The sequence below is a fragment of the Sabethes cyaneus genome, chromosome 3 (assembly GCF_943734655.1).
Source record: "Sabethes cyaneus chromosome 3, idSabCyanKW18_F2, whole genome shotgun sequence".
Classification (NCBI taxonomy): Eukaryota; Metazoa; Arthropoda; class Insecta; order Diptera; family Culicidae; genus Sabethes; species Sabethes cyaneus.
In genome coordinates, this window is record NC_071355.1 from 236,863,246 (window position 1) to 236,881,230 (window position 17,985).

The 17,985-nt window shown below is 42.7% G+C and overlaps 1 protein-coding gene across 1 annotated transcript in view; it reads left to right on the top strand.

Moving 5' to 3' along the window:
- LOC128744511 (protein phosphatase 1 regulatory subunit 14B) overlaps positions 1-17,985 on the top strand; it is a 113,783-nt gene that overhangs the window by 8,074 nt on the left and 87,724 nt on the right. The window contains exon 2 of the mRNA XM_053841573.1: positions 10,988-11,572. The gene's annotated coding sequence lies outside the window, so the exon portion shown is untranslated. The remainder of the gene's footprint in view (positions 1-10,987; positions 11,573-17,985) is intronic.

Here is a 17,985-nt window from a genome sequence, read left to right on the forward strand (position 1 = left end):
CATATGGCATGCAACTTCACACGGTTTCCAAGCTGTTGGCCGATGTTTCCAAGCAACATGGCAACGTATAACAAATATTCAGGTGGCAACAGAAGCAACATTGAGCAACAACTTGCAACATGTCACATACCACATGTTGCATTTCACATGTTGCCAAAAAATTGCCCCGTTTAAACGCACCTTGACGTTCGTTAACTATTTTGACATTTCTTCCAGCAAAGCCATCGAAGTAGCCTAGATACTAGCTTGCAAACTATCCAGCTTTCCACGGGCGGTAATGGTGGCTGATGGGTACAAGTTTCTGAAGGGTACAGTTCGGTTTTGACATTCAATGCAGCAGCGGTTACTGCGGTTACTATGGAAGCCACTACGGTTGTTTGCCGGTTGATTGGAAAAATGTAAACATTGTTTAGTTTTCGAAGACCAGCCGAAAAGAAATTTAGTTATTCGGAAGCGCATTTTTGTTTGTTTTGAAATATTGTCACATTGTCCCAATGCAAAGATTATTTCACAAAATGATAGCTAAGAAAGCACAAAAGTTCGCTTCCCTGCAACTAAATTTCTCTTCGGTTGTCTGCAAAAACTAAACAATTTTTACATTTTTCCGCTCAACCAGCAAACAACCGCAGTGGCAGTAACCGCTCCTGCATTTCAGATTTTTGATGTTTATACAGGACGTAATTTATTCGTCACAGAGCACGGATTGAAACGTTCACTGTTCCATCTTCTGACAGTTTTATGCCACTTTAAGTTTTTTAAATTAGTTTCCTCCCTAAAACTAGTAAACCAAAGTAAAGTTCCAGAAAATTGCCTCTGAAATCCATTCCGGGTTTGGATCTAAAGTGGAATAAACACATATTTTAGGAGCTATTAGTATCCATTGGTGAGTTCTAGAAAGACAACCCACTGATTCTGCGTCCCGGATTGCCTCCGTTCCCGAATAGCCTAGGTTCCGGAATAATTTCATAGTGAAAGCGCCGCATATGCCGCATGCCACTTAATAAACAACATCACATCAGGTGTCTCGAAATGTATCAATCAAAGTAAAGCATCAAGGCATATCAAGGAGTCATCAGGAAAGATATCGGTACCGGTTCCGGATTCTTCGTGTTCCCCGGGTTCAAATGGCGCGTACCATGTCTCGTAGCTATAGCAAAATAACTAATGTGAACGGAGCTATCCTATATAGCAAAAAGTCATTTGGCATAACGCTGTTTGGTATTATGCCATTCGACATAAATGCCTTTGGCATAATGGTTATTATCAGAAAATAACTTTTTTTTGGCATAATTGTTAATTTAGCTGGATTACGCCGCATTATTGTTTGTCAGGAGCTAATCCATGCGAGGACTAAGGAAAACTAACTCATAGTCGGTAAACCTAGTGAATCGTCGGTGAGAGGCTGCCCCTCCCGCCTCCCGCCCAGTAGATAGCGTATCCGACGGTGGCACAGTGGTCAAATTTTGAAAAAACGCGGACAATTGGGTATAGAATGCGTAATTTTTCAAAGGTGGTGTCTTTGGAGAAGTTTAATAATAAAATATAGCGCATATTTCTGCACTACTAGGGTGACCGTGAATTCACCTATTAAGGTGATACGAACTTTTGTTTTTTTTTTAAATATTATTTCAAAAAAAATTTTTTTCTACAAAAAGTTGCACAGCACATTAAAATAAGCAACTTTGCAGAATACATCAACAATCTATTTCTTACCGGTTGTGATATATAATGTGTTAAAAAAAGAGCGCCTAAAAATCAGTTATGTTGAAAAACTTTGCACACAATTTTTTTACTGCTTTCAAGTGTTCTACAAAGTTATTCAGTATGCTAAAATACACATTTTCACTGAAGACTGTTTGTCGCTAGGACGCATATTTAATAAGTTATAAAATAAATAAAAAAAAAATTGCGATATTCAAAAAAACTTTTTGAAAAATAATTTTTTTTTAAATTAGTTAAAAAGCAAAAGTTCATATCACCCTAATAGGTGAATTCACGGTCACCCTAATAGTGCAGAAAGATGCGTTATATTTTATTATTAAACTTCTCTGAAGACACCACCCTTGAAAAATTACGCATTTTTTACCCAATTGCTAATGTCCACGTTTTTTTCAAAATTTGACCACTGTGGGTGGGTCACTGATAAACATTCGCGGCCGTCTCACTTTGAGTCACCTAGATAAGCGACCATTTGGTCATGAAATGATGTTTGAGAAATTGTGTCAAGTGGTTCCTTATGGCAAATGGCGTTATGTAGCATTAACGCATTACGACTTCCCCCGGGTGACCTCCGATATGACTACCGTCGATGATTCATTTAAAAAATCAACATATATCAAACGAAGTTCAAACATTTGTTATCTCAAAAAGCAATGTCGCATTCCCCCTAGCAACGCCGGCATAACTTCGGGACCAAATGATGTATGGCCATGGTCTGCAGGAATTATGGCACAAGAAGACATTTTCGAGAAAGTTTTAAAATTTAGAAAAAGAAACAAAAAATTTATGATCATTTCAGTGAATTTTGCGGTGCTTTTATTGATCTAAACCTTAGAGGGGTTGATTATGTAAAAAGTGCAACTTACCAGGTTCATAATGAACTTATTTAAATATAGAAGTTTATATCTAACTCTACTTGTTTACGGTTAACAGTCGACAGAAATGAGCAATGCAATTGAAATTAAGTGTGACAATCAGACAGGGATTGTCTTTTTCGTGTTTGTGTTTAGTACAACCGATTCCGATTTGAAATCGGTTGGTTCGTCTTTAAAAATGATCTTTCATTTAAAATGACCTCAATGACTTCTCGAGTAACATGTTGGGGTTTATTACACACTCAGGCTACGGTGACTTTTATGACCGAAGTTGGACACAATAACTGTAATGAAAGTGCAACAAAGCTCACGTTGTTTGCTTGGCTCGTTCATTATAACGATTTAGTCCTGCAATTTCAATTGATTACAATTGATTGAATTGAATTGATGTTTGTAGGACAAATTTTTGCATACAATGTTTTTACAAAGCAACGAGGAAGACATTGTATGTTGGAAGGATTGATTGATACTGCTCCGATTTGCATTTATGGGTTTGCTAAAAATGTCAAAATCAAAATAAATTTTCTCATTTGTACACTGTCTAAGTACGAAAGTGTTTTGCTGTTATATATTTTATTTTCTGCAGCGATATTGAAAACTTTCAGCCAATATTTCATTTCCTTACATAATAGATAATACTAATAAAATGAATGCATTTTTTATTCTTGCATTTTAACACCAACGAGTGAATGGATTGACACGCTTTTGTGTAGAGGTATTGTTCTCGGATTAGAGCTAGGTTTCAGCCGAGCAAAACTAAAATTGATAGCAACGCTAATGCATGAAGCGCGCACCATTAAACTAAAGCCGACATTTTAACGGTACCGTATAGCATAGCAGCACTAACTTATTGATGGAAAATCTATCCCTTTTCACGAGAATATGCCAACGCGAGGCCAACGAGGCCCGTGTGTGATGCTGTGCGGATGATGTTGTATGATCGTTCGTAGCATAATTCCCGCGCCTAACCTGTACCCTGTCTGTGCGACGCCGTAAAAGTGGGACAACCGTTTTATTTCCTCCCTTGTTGCATATACTACTTATGAGCGCGTCGTTTGGGTGCATTCACAAGAAGACGCTAAGACGTTTGGATTTTGATTGCAGCAACCGGGTGATAATTTGGGTGGAAATTATCATTCAATCAGCTGGAAAACTTTCGTTTGACGTATTTCGAAAAACTCAGCAAGCGCAGGATGCTTGGTTGCTATCACGTTACTCTCAGTTAGTGTCACTAACAATATCAGTTTCGCGTAAAATGGCATTTGAGAGAAAAAAAAGTGTAAAACATCCCATCGTCATAAGACGACGTCGTACCTTGAATTGCTTTTCCAACAACAACAAAAAACCGAGTCCCTCATCAGCTTTCGATCCAATCAGTTTTAAATGACCTTCAATCCGATTTAAGCGATATAATTGATTCCGAACCAACGAATCGATGAAAATCAGTGCTCGAAATGGAATGGTGGCCGGTACGGTACACTACTCGGAATCGGATCTCTCATCTTCGGTGAAATCATCTACCCGTCGTCCACCCGCCCCGTGCGTTGGTTGTTGCGTTGGCTTCCTCCCTCTCGTCCCAGCAAGTCGACCGGCGCGCGACCACCGGGTGGAAATTCCGCAAAGATTTTGTTATTATGGATGCGCTTCTTTTTCTTGCCGTTTTTTTTTTTTCGTCCGCCGAAGAAGCCACGCAAATCGTCGAGACTGCAATTGTTGTTTGTCCGGCGAGTGTTTGTGTTGTAGATGCCCGCATAGTTATGTATATCGGCTCGCTTGAACATACATACGGAGGCATATTCTGTCCGGCATTGGCACCGTTTTGCGAAGTTAATCTTCAGGAACGGCCTTCACCAGACAGCAAAAAAACGGCAGCAGAAGCAGCACCAGCAGCAGCTGGTTGCTGCAACAAAATAAGAAAACAATAAAAAAAACCTCCCCAGACAATTCGCGCGTGTTCGTGTGTGTGTGTATGTGTGGCTATGCGTGTGTTTTTACCACCCAGTTTCACCTTCGGTTTTGTGTTGGGCCGAAGAGCAGTTGCGCCAATCGATTTACTGGTTGTCGGTTTGGTGTTGCGGTGGAAAACACCTTCGATGAATTCGATTTCCACTGCGAGACCGGAGGTAGAGAGTTTTTTTTCGCGATCATTCTCGAAATGTCAAGGAAAATGATAAATTACGTGTCGATTGTTCAAAGCCTGCTTGGATATTTGATGGTTTCGATTGATTCACGTCGTCGTTCAGCATAGGGCTGGAGTGGCTCGTGATGTTTCAAGCAGTCAACTCCAGTCTTGAGTCGGCCTTGGGCCGATCTTCTTGCTAAACTTTCCGGGTTCTAACTGCTCGAACACCACCCTGTCGCCACCCACGAAATTCAGCGTTATCCGGTTCCAGGTATCAATTTTCCATTCCATATCCTTATTTTGTTGTTTGCATCCATATACCGAATGTTCCGTATCGAATTTTCTTGGTTGTTCGTGGTCGGTCCGTTTAGGTGACTTTCCTGTCCACACTAGTGAGTCACGTAATGGTACTACCAACTTGTTTCCTAATTTAGCCGCCTGCTCCAGATCAGCCGTTACCGTGAGACGCTCCCACCGTGGACTGCAGATCCAACAAACATTTTTGTTGAATAACAGCTTCATTTAAACAACATTTTAAAGGTTATGTTTTATTTGTATGAGGGTCTCAAACCATCATAAAATAAATTCATGCCTCCAAACAACCCCACATGCCAAATTTGGTACCTTTTGCTTGATTAGTTCTCGAGTTATGAGGAAATTTGCATTTCATTTGTATGGGAGGCCCCCCATCCTAAAGAGGGGAAGGATCCTTATCCACCATAGAAAAAAATCGTGCCTTCTGAAACCTCCACATGCCAAATTTGGTTCCATTGGCTTGATTAGTTCTAGAGTTATGAGGAAATTTGTATTTCATTTGTATGGGAGCCCCCCCCCCCTCTTAGAACAAGGGGTCTCAGTATACCATAATAAAATATTTACCTCCAAAAACCCTCACATGCCAAATTTGGTTCCTTTTGCTTGATTAGTTTTCGAGTTTTGAGGAAATTTGTGTTTCATTTGTATAGGAGCCCCCCTCTTACGCCCTCCTTAAAATTGCTCTCTAACCCACGTACAAAATTGCTGGTCATTTTATCTATCCAATGACATATAAATTGTTCAGTTTCGTTCAGTAGTTCAGTAGTTATTAGCATTTGAAATCTTTCATTCAAACGTTACACATCTATTTTCGTTTTCACAAAGTGCTTCCCAGTCCCAGTATAGTAAACAAAGACGTAGTCCTACGTCAAAATGTAACCGTTTCGGTCCCTGGCCTCCAGGTGTGTTTCCGAATATTTAGATGTAGAAAATAAGTGCTACAGATGGCCATTCCTCTGTTTGCGGAAAAGTTTATGAGCCTTAAACTGTTATCATTTTTTTCCTATACGAACTCATCACTGCGACCAGTATCGTTGATCTATTATGAAATCGCCCGGGTGTTTGCTGTATGACCTGCACTACATTTCTTTTTGCTATAATCGCTATTGATCGAGCGATATGCTTATTGAATTTTATGCGTGCTTGTGTGTAAATTAATAACCCTTCCTTCAATGCCTTTCTTTACCTTACCCACCTCGCTCTACATGACAGTGCGCAGTCCCTAATTATAGCCATCCCTGACGTGGCAAAACCAGTGCATTTTACTATAAGAGTCTCATTTTTGCACTGTCAAAAGGCCATATCGGGGTAATATAGAATTCAGCATGCAGGAAGGGCGATGAGGGGCCTAAGAATAAACCCATGCTAAAGTCACTTTGACATCGAATTGCCTGTTTCTACTAAGATTCGAACCCATGACCATTAGCTATCAAAGCAGTCTTCCGATTATAGGGTGGAAGAATTCACTGGTCGCTGCGTAGCCGTTGATTGGGCTGTAGTTGAAAAATTTGCCCGGTCAACTGTCAGGATAACTCGTTGCTGTTGCTTTCCCAACGCTATGAAACCGACTTTATGTTCTGCCTTTCTACCGTCACTGTAGTAGATGACATTGCGGCACTTGAATGCAATGTCCGAAATAGAGTCGATTGCATGAACCTCCATTCCTCCGGAATTTGGCCACCGAACCTCGTCGCAACTGCCAAATAGACTCTACAGTGGTTCATAGCCTCTTATTCAGCAACTCCTCTCTTTACCTCCTCGTGATACTACCCGGGATACGAGCAACCTTGGTGGAGATCGGAGCTTCCAACCCCGGTGGAAGCCAAAGGAAAGCTTTTTCGGGCTTCGTTGGCCCTGCAGCGGCAAGGGGGATTGGTGTAGCAGGCTTTGCAAGCCGCCACCACGAAAAATACTAAAGCACGGAACGAAGAACAAGAAAATTCTTACTGGAACAATCGTAATAGACCCACGCGACGAAAAAGGACTTTGGATTGGAAACTCGGAACCTAGGTAAGGCTTGTGGCAAGAATGCCGGACAACTATCCAGCAAAGATGGTGTTCGCCTCAAATCCGGTAGGAACAAGACGACCAGGAGCACAGCGAGCAAGCTGGTCAAACCAGGTGGAGCGAGATCTGGCGGAGAGTACTCGGTGCCAGGAGGAATTGGACAGCGGTAGCCTTCAACCGAACTACGTGGAGAATCTTTGTTAAACAGGCTTTGTCTTAGGACGGCAAGGCGCCTAAGTAAGTAAGTAAGTACCTCGTGAATAGTAGCGACCTTCCCTCCGAGTCGATGTAGCTCTCGAGCAGGCAATCCAGCTCGTGCCGATTCATGGAGAGTTCGGGCATTGCGGGTACGAAGTTTCCAATCGTTAGCCGTCAATAGTTTCCTTGTTCTTTACCGTGTTCTATACTGATTGATCCGTTTCGTGTTTCCATTTTCGTTGTTCTTTGTACGTGAGAGGTTCCGTATACCGTCTACCGACTACCAGAGTCGCGACACCCACGGATGATTCTGCCAGGTATAACCTGAGAGCCGAGGTGGCTCTTGCCGTATCAAGAATACCTCTCCATGGCAGTCGGTCCTGGGCTACTCGTCGTCAATTCGTTGCGCGTCTCGACAATTGTCTTTAACCTGGTCGGGCCGTCTAGCGCGTTGGGCCCCCTATTCCAGGTGCCGGCGGGATTCTTGAAGAGAACGGATTTCACTGCACAGTCGTCCGGCGTAGTCTCCCAACTTTCGCCATGTGTACGATGGGAATCTTTCCTAGTAGTGCCTGCAACTCGTGGTTCATACGCCTACGCCACTCTCCGCTATCCGTTTGTACTCTGCCAAAAATAGTCCGCAACACCTTTCGTTCAAATACGGCTAGTGCACGTATGTCTTCCGTAAGCAAAGTTACTGTCTGTAGAGGACTACCGGTCTGATTAGCGTTTTATACATCATGAGCTTTGTGCGGCGGCCCGTGAGAGGCCAAACGTTGCTTTCTCTGGAGTCTTTTCCTACCATATATTTGGTTTTTGATGCATTGATTTGTAACCCGCATTGGGTTACTAGCCTTCGTTTTTAGTCTGGCGTAGATTGTCTCCGCCGTTCCAAAGTTTCAAGTAATGGTGTCGAGGTCGTCTTTACAAGCAATTTGTTCACAAGTGACCTAAAATTTGTTCCAAAACTTAGAAAAACTGCCAAAGTTACTGATATGCGCCTATTTGTGCTTGAATAAGCAAGATTAAACGCATAACAGTCACAGCATGCCTTGATCCTTGCGTTGTCGGTGACTCGGCAGTACTTTCAAGACCACGTGTCGTTGTTGTTTTGATAATTCACGTGCTCGTTCACTTTCAATTGTTCAAAATTTTCTTTTTGACTCAAATCTCTTCCTGGCCTTTTCTCCTTTTTATTGTAATTTGTTATCTTGAGTTTATAGTGAGGTCGCATGATGAGGTTTGTTTGACTCAAAAGCTGGTCGCTTTCCGGTGAATCCGCACCACTCCCAGAACGTGTCCGAGTATGACCAGTGTGCTCCTGGACACTGTATGTGACAACAAATGAACTATTTCAAACTAGTTTTGCAACTTCGAGGACCGACTTGGAGATGCCACATGTTGTATTTTAGTTAAATTCAGAAACTGATCCCCGTAGAGGTATCTGGAACATTCACGGGCATGTTTCGATGAGCTTGTTCCCACTGTAACTTCGGAATCGTACATCCGACCAAATTCTCCTCAATAGTGTTCTTCTGGGCCATAAAATCTTTCGTTTGCTAGTTGCTACAGTTGAATCGGTCCAGGCATTTTCAAAAAAAAAAAACAGATGCTTATTGATATATTTTTACTACTGTGATTGTTATGCCTTTATTTGTAATAAGTGATCTGACATAGTTTGATATTTTTTTCAACATTTTGGGAACAAAGATAACATTTTTGTTTAAAATATTGAAAGAATAGTTAATTTAAAGATGATTCTCAAGTTTATCTCAAAAGTGGTGAAAAATCAGATGGGACTGTTATGCATTTATGGGCAGTAATAGTAAAAGAATAATCCCTGATTTGTTGAAAACAGACGTGTTTTTGACAGATGGGCACACGCAATTACCGCAACCCATCGAAGCAACGCATATTACACTAATTTTAATGTGAATTTAATTGAATTTAACCGTAAACACCGTTATGGCTATGAAAATGAAGAGCAGCTTCCGAATATTGCCACACTCTATACTTGTTAATTAGGAAATTTTGGCAAAAACTCAAGATTTGATTACATTATTATGTCATTTATTAGCGAAGAATCATGCTGGAACTTTCAACTATCTAGTACGAGGCCTACTTAGTCAGTTGCATATCCATTCCGTTCGTTCTCGGTGCGGATGACAAATCCCCAGCGAGAACTTGACACGTTCCGCTTTCGTTAGCAGCCCGAGGAGAGCCCGAGTCAGTGACTTCCCTTTACTGTTCATTAGGCACACGGAAAAAAAAGTTATTGCCCCCGGGTGGGTGAACTCTGATTCGGTTATAATTTTTGACTACTTCCATGCGGGTCCCACTGGTACTGGAACTGGTACTGGTACTGAAACCTTTAGTAAAGTTCTTCCTCCACCAGCACAGGTGCTATTCCGCCTGCTGCTGTTGCTGCAATGATGGAAGCGGATCTACGCCTCACCGCACGCAACATTAGCGTTCACACTAGCGTGGCGAAACCGGCGAACCGGCGGTTAGAACTGTCAGCCCCGGTGCGGTGCGGTGCGGTGCGGTGAATGACATTTATCAGCGTGCTTCAATCTGACGCAGTAAATTCGCAACGTTTTTTTTTCTAGTTTTAGGAAGCAAAAGAAAATTCTTCAATTTGTTTTTCCTTTGCCAATCAATAAAGCAGTTTTGTGCACACTTTTAAGGAACTTCGTATAGTTGAAGTTGAACATTACTGATGTCAGCAACGAATATACTTCACTAGGTAGAAAGAATAAACAGCGCAACAAGCAGCAGGCGGGAAAAGATAAATCCAATTTATTCCGCTGCCTCGGGTGTTTATGTTAGTTACGGCTTAGGTACGGGCGGTGGTGCGGTGGTGAGTGAAAGAAACAAGTTTCTTATTGACCGTAAACGGAATCGGTGTTTTTTTTTATTTTCTTCTGCCAGAACCTTTTTCCTACGGTTACCGTAAAATAAGCGGCGTCACGCGTCACTATCATCGTTAGTTAGTTTAGTTAGTTAGTTACTTTGTGAGGCCTGCTGGATGGGCCTAAGAGACCTGGGTACGGTACGGATGCCAACGACTTGTTTGCGTTCGCGTGGTGAATCTATTTGCATGCACGATTTTTCAGCTGGGAAAGATCCGAGCGAGAGATGGCCGCCGATAAAACCGTTCACTACACGGGCCCATTATTACCTGTACAGGAAAGTCTTCGGAAGGGAGGCGATAGGCGAATGGCCTTGAATCGAGGCAAGAATGCATAATGGGAGCCGTAGATAATGGTTTATTTTTAAAGCGTAAGAAGCCCAGCACTAGCTGGGAAAGAAAAAAAACAATCTTTTATGCACATATTTTAGAGTGTAGTAAAAATGATCGAAATGTTAATTTCGGCGCCAATCGTACAACTCAGCTGATAATTAACAGCCTTCGGCTGTTATCTCAATGCCGTATAAAATATCCTTATCAATAACACACCGCAGAAGTGTTCACTTCTCTATTATCGCATTGGAATGTAGATAGTTTTTACCCAATTGGATCGTAAAAAGGTGAGCGGTGAGCAAATATGTAATTTACCAACAAATATAGACATTCCTAATAGTTCAATTTACCGATCTCATTGAAAAGCAGCCAAAACACTAATTGAAATGGAGGTAGCAGCCAAAACAAACACGAAAACACTGCCTACCTTGCCTACTACGATTGCCAGTATACAGCCGATGTTTTCTAATGACGTAAATTCCACCCTCTTTTTCCGTTTACTTTCAGAACACATTCATCAACACGAACATTTTTCGGCCCGGGCGTGGAAAGCACTGCTGCTGGGAAGAGCACTGTTGCTGCCGCTGCTGCCACCGTCAACAAACTCATCGCCGAAACACTCCCCCACACTCGTTTACAAACGAACGAACGAACGAAGGGAAAGTTTTACTTTACCGACCCGGTACGCCCGACGACGTCCTTGAATAGCGAAGAGAGTTTTTAAATTATTCGGAAAGTGTCATCCTCGGAGGAAACCCTTGTTCCATTCGATCGGCTAAGCATCCTCGCATCCTGCTAATCAGAATATTCCGTCACACCGACCGACCGACCGAACCGGGGGGAAATACACGGAAGAAAGTGCTTTATTTGTTTGCTGGTGTTTGGGTATTTACTGGTGGGTGTGTGCGTGTGGGCAGAGGAAACGATTTCGTTAGCGTGGGCCATCGAGTAAACTGTGAAAATTGGAAAAGTTTTCAATTTAAAGCACGTGGCAGAACCGTCGCAAGTGTACCAGGAAACGACCGTACCCGGTAGAAGCTACGTTGATCGGAACGAATACTAGCAGACATACGGAAGAGGACATCCGCAAAGGTAAGTTTGATTTGATTTATTGGTTTCAATTTACGATAGAATCCGTCCGGTTTGGCGCATCAATTTGAATTTGTCTGCCTAAATTACACAGGAAAAACATAATTGTCAATTTGTAATAATAATGTATGCGATGTCGCAGTCCGTTGAATGTAAATTTAATATTCAAACCACAAAAATTACAAGCGGGAATAACTGCGCAACGCTATCTATCGCCGTACATCAGTAAATAAATCAAATAGCAGCAGGAAATTTAACCTGCAAAAAAATGACAACTCGAAATTTTCACAACCAACCGCTAACGCGCGACTGCACGGCATGTCAACTGCACTCGGCAACTGCATAAATTTTTCATCCTGGTCCTTGCCAAAAGGCAAAAAAAAGATCCAACTCGCATTCCGCACAGTTTTCAGCTGACGCACGATGCTTCTTTCTTGGCCACCAGCGCAGCGGCGGCGCGGTGTGTCGCCGCACCGGTGAATTTGAAAGCCAATGAATTATGCAATTTTTCAACACGACGCTCGGCGGCTCTTCCCCGCCGTCACTGTCATATCGTCATCATGGACGGTTCCAAAATTTTCGAAACCCAGCCTTAATCTATACGCTTTCCTTCCGCTCTACACTCTGTAGCTGTAAGTAACAAATTATAACGAGAAATTGTGAGTGATAGCATCTGCATATTTTTCCCCATCTCCGCCGAGCTTCGCTGCCGCGTGTATGATATGTGTCATCGTCGTCGTTGCTGGCCAACAACCAGCAATGACCCGCCAATGCGAAAGAAATTTTCAAGCAGAAAAGTATGTTTCTGTCATCTACCTGTCCGGGAAAACATTTTCCTCTCAATTTAGAAGCACTCGACGCTGTTCGCTGTCAATGGCATTCATCTAGTAGTCCGCCACTTCGAACGTGACGTTTGGCTAGCATATTTCAAACGCACATATTCGAGTATTGCATCTAGCTAGTTCTCGCCTGTAACAAAACGATCGGTGCCAAAGTTTGAACGAGAAGAATCAACAAGCAAACCCAACTCTACTGGTACGTATGATGATACTAGTTTGTAGTTCCTTGAAACCACCGACCGGATTCCCTTGTGAGGTGACAAAAAGAATGGTTTTCTAAGTTCGGCGAAACTCCTTGCTGGTCTCGTGGTTGTTACCGTGTGTGCAATGCGCAAAATTGTTTTGTGTCCCAAACATGGAACGACACGGACCCGGGCCGGGGCTCTCGGCTGCTCGGCAACCATGACGTGACGTGAGATGAAACGACGAGATAACGAACGAACCACCCCACCACCCCAGCACCCTACCACCATGCCACGCCACGCCACAGTCACGGGAGGAATTTATTCCGGCAATTATCTGCTTGCGTCATCGCTCTGGCTGGCTGGCTGGCTGGCTGGCTACAATGTATCGGTTGTGGCTGACACTCAAACACACACACACACACATACGTTGGATTAATGAAGTCTCTTTCGGATCGATTGTTGGGATGATGGTGCAATTATTTGTGAAAACATTTCTTCACAAACATGCTTTTTATAGATCGCATTCCCCAGCCAGCGAAGGTAAAGAAAAAGTTAAACTTCTTTGTTGTTATATAGGTAAAAACCTAAAGAAGATATTCTCTCCTTGACAACGCACCCGCTTATTATTGTGGTTGCTTCGATCGATTTCACCGATTGCGAATGAACTTCACCGTGTGTACCGTGCGGGGTCGAACTTCGTATACACCTGAGTAATAGACAGTATCTTTCATCGGAATCCAAAAACATTATTTTTACAAAAAAAAATCTTCTTTTCTTTTAGCAGCATACAGTCGGGGTGACTCTTATGCAGTATCACGAATTTCTATCCGCTGTACACGCCAGCTTCAAATTCGTTTAATAGGGTTTATTCCTAATTCCCGTCGTAGTAAAGAAAGCCACTCTAATTTTGATCATTTCTTAGGTGAATTTAAAGAACACTTCAAATGTTCTGCTGCTGATTTGACTCAAACACACTTACCTTCCGATCCGCGCCCTTCGAATTCACTAAAAAGCGATTATTAAAGCATTTTATTGAAGTTACGCAACTGACTTTATATCTCAAATTCGTCGTTTCGTTTTGAAATCCGTCCATCAAAATTTTTCATTGTCCGAACTAAAAATCACAATAATGTTTACGAACCTAGCGTGCATGTATTTGTGTAGGACGGCATGACAAATGTTGTTCTGCAAAATTTCTGCAGGCCATGCAAGTTTTCCCAGCAGCAGACTAACGACAATGCGTTGAGTGGGTTATTTTTATTTTATGAATGACGGAAATTGAAACGATTAGTCGACATTTTCTTCTCCGTCGCACGAAAAAACGTAGTAGATTTGGCTGTTAGGAATTCTTTAATGAAAAAAGCATTCAAATAGATCTCAGCTCACTTTGATTGATCGCGTATGATAGTTAACAAACTAAAATATTAGGGAATAACTAATTTTGCATTATGTGTCGTAAAAATCGCTGATATTTTTAATAATTTGTGTTGGATAGGACGGGAATGGGCAATTATGATGAAGCAGCAACATACCCTACATTGGCCCCGACCATTCCTGATGCCGGTAGGTTTCTTGAAGAAAACGGACTTCACTGCACAGTCGTCCGGCATCCCTAACGAGGCGGCCGGCCTACCGCAGTCTCCCAACTTTCCCATGGGAAAAGTTCGATGAGAGTCTCTCCAAGTAGGTAGTGCCTACGCCACTCTCCGCTTTTCGTTTGTACTCTGGCAAAAATAGTCTGCAACACTTTTCATTCAAATACGGTAATTGCATGTATGTCTTCCGTAAGGAAAGTTACTGTCTCAAGTCCGTAGAGGATTACCGGTCTGATAAGCGTTTCATCGTCGTCAGCTTTGTGCGAAGGCGCTCGTTCTTTGATCGAAGCGTCTTACGGAAGGAAAAGTAGACTCGATTTCCAGTTTGAATGCATCGTTTAATCTAATTACTCGTATCATTGTCGGCGGTGACCATATGAATTCATCAATCACTTCCAGTTCTTCGCCGCCAATTGTCACTGTCTATGGGAAGCGCACGTTGTTATCTCTGAAGCCTCTTCCTGCGATATATTTGGGTTTTGACGCATTGACTTGCAGTCCTAGTTTCCATTCAATAGCTTTGCTGAACAATATACAGGACCGTCCATGCCCTTGCCGAAATCATCTGCGGAATTCGAAGGAACTCGAAAATGCCCCCAAAACACGCACACATAGCACTTCAGCTTCAGAGTAGCTTCGATCAGCCGAAACAGTTTGTCCGGCAAACCGGTCTCGTGCATTGTCTGACATAGCTGTTCGCGTTTGACCGTATCGTATGCTGCACGGAAATCCACAAAAATATGAATGTTGTAACATTTCCGGAGGAATTGTATAGCAGAGTGAAAGTTTGGTCCACAGTAGGACGGGTCCTCATATAGACTACCTGATATTGCCCTACCAATTCTCTTGATTTTGAAGATCAACCATCGAAGTCCATCGAAGAGTTGCATCCGCCTGTTGACCAACTCGCGCTCGTTTGTAACCAGTTTGCCCTCCTCATCCATATCACACATCAGGCTTCGGAGAGTAACCTCATGAGATTGGTTCACCTTCTCCTAGAACTTACACGTCTTCTTTGCCTGAAATAGTTATTCTTACTCTCTGTCCTCCTTCTGGCGCTTTTCCTCCCTGGGATCGTGGTTTACTCATTCCGCCCTCGTCGATACTTGTCCAAATTCTCCCTCATGGCAATGCTTAGATAGTTCTTCCAAGCTCTTTTTTTCTCAAAATTGCTTGCTGGCATTCCCCGTCAACCCAGTCATTTCCTACACTCGAGGTTTCTTCTTCGACGGCCGAGCGAATCCTTCTGCGCATCGTCGAGTGTCGAACCACCTAGCTCCTCAGAGGAAGGCAGAGCTTCATACAGTAGGTGTGCATAATCTTCGGTAATTCGTGGGTTTATGATGGTGTATAGTTGAAGAAACACATACAAAGTTTCTCGTTGATCGCTTGCCAGTCCATCATGCGATCCGGCATTCTACCCATCATTACAAAGCCTGTTGGTTGCACTACCACTCTGGTAAAATTTGGCCTTGCCGCCACGGGTTCGCCATATCTTCTCGCCTTTTTGACAGATCTTCTGCAATGCCACGATCCCGATCTTTCGGAATTCTAGCTGCTACAGCAGCATCCTATCACCACGAATTCCTAGTTAGTTTGGTTTGAGTAGGTTACAATGCTAGAGCCGTGCTACCGAGTCTCGTGATAGGCTAACCATCTTAGCTTTAGTTCTGAGACTGAATTCAGCCGTCCGCTCCGGATCAAACGCTGTCGTGAGCCGCTTCTAACCTGATGTACAACCGCGCACTTGGAATTAAGGAATCGTCAAGCCATCAAGAGCCACTCCTAGGAACAGACGCTTATGGCTGATACGGTTATTCCTCGCTGCTACACTCAGCGTTCGCCTGAATGCCTCCTACCCAGTCGGTATACGACCTTAATTTCCACCGGGGTTGTTTACCCGATCTCCGCTAAGGTTGCTCTTGCTACATGTCTTGAAATTAATTGTCTGTAGCAATTCTTCAATAGCACGGGGCTATCGTAGAGCGGTTCCCAAGATCTCAAGCCGTTGCCGATGACCCGAGCAGAAAATCATTAGGGGAGATGTCGTCTTCGACCGGGATATCAGTTAGGAGTTGAGAATTGACTACAAAGCTTGCTTCATTTAGAATTGGAACAAACTTTTGCTCATATTGTGGCGCTCTTGGTGGACGTATTTGGAAGTTCTTGGCGCCCACGTATCGAGAATTTTGTTACTTTCACCTATGTATTTTTGACATTCCGCAAAACGACTGTATTTTGTAAACAAACAACAGGGAAGCCGAACGAAAAGGGAAAAATGTGCACAGTCATTTGGAAAATCCATTGTGGTCTGCATCTAGGCTAGCTAAACAGGTGAAATTGCCCAGAAATACCGTATGGCGCGTTATCAAACGGTATGAGGAAACATTGACGATTTGGAAGCCTCAACCTAATCATCGGAGTGGAACTGTCGACCGAATACTGCGTGGTAAGATTTGGAAGACCATTAAGAGGGATCCCAATCTGTCGGACCGTGATTTGGCCAAAAAGTTTGGTGCTGCGCTGCGACTCCGGGAAGGAATCAAGTCGTATCGAGCTAGCAAACAGCCAAACCGAACCATAAAACAGAATAGTGTGGCGCAAATCCGTGCTCGAAAAGCTATACGACCGGGTGCTAACTGAGTTCGACGGGTGTCTTCTGATGGACGATGAAACCTATGTCAAGGCTGACTTCGGACAAATGCCAGATCAACAATTTTTATTGGCAACGGCTCGGGGAGATGTTCCAAGCAAATTTAGATTTGTTTTTGCCGACAAATTTGCACGAAAATTTATGATTTGGCAGGGCATTTGCAGCTGTGGCAGAAAAACGAAAGTTTTCGTTACAAAAAAGACAATGACGTCGGTTCGAAAAGTTCGAGAATTCCTTCGAAACCGTGACGAATAATTTTATCCGTATTTTTTCTTAAAAGTATGAAGAAAATGCTACATTTGTGTAAGAAAAGATCTTGAATTCAATAATAAATAACTGAAATGAACGCAATTGGTTTTGTTTCAATACTATCTGAAGCAAGCATTATATTTTCAACCTCCGCCAGTGCATTCTGCAGGACCTCGTCTGTTGGCAATCTGCTCGATTGTAGATATGGTCAGATTTTTCTTGACTGTACGGATCAACCGCTCCCACGGTCCTCTCATATGTGGTGATAGAAACGGGTTGAAAACCCATTGAGTTTGCGTTGAGTTAAACTCTTTCGCGGACTTAATTGCTGTCCGCAGCTCCATAGTGGTCGCTCGAAAATTGGTACACCGATCGCTGTAAATGATAGCCGGAACGCTGCTTCTAGCCATAATGTTTTGATCGCCATAACACAAGAGCCGGTGGTCAGTGTGGCGTTTTTATTTCGACGGAGTGCACAGAAATTGACCTAACTTCACATAACTTTATGCTGAGAAAATGAAAGTAAAATGTCCTTTGTTTGATGGAAACAGTTACGTGCGGTACAAAAATACTCCTTGTCAATAATTTAGACAATAGATTGAATCTTGTCTGACTATTTCTTGAAAACCCACTGTGCAGTTTGACATAATAGTTTTTATGATCTATCAAATACACGGAATTTGTATAAAAAAACGATTTAAATAATTTTATTTTTCAGCTCATCTCAGAAATTTTAGTGCCGTGCGGTTTTTGTACCAGCACGGTACATGGCTTCAAATGTCTGCGAATGAATGTTCCACATTCAAAAGCAACAATAATGAACTGGAAAACAATTGTAATCGATCTATTTTTGGAAACATCTCATTTAATCTGCCTGTCGCTGAAAAAGGTTCTA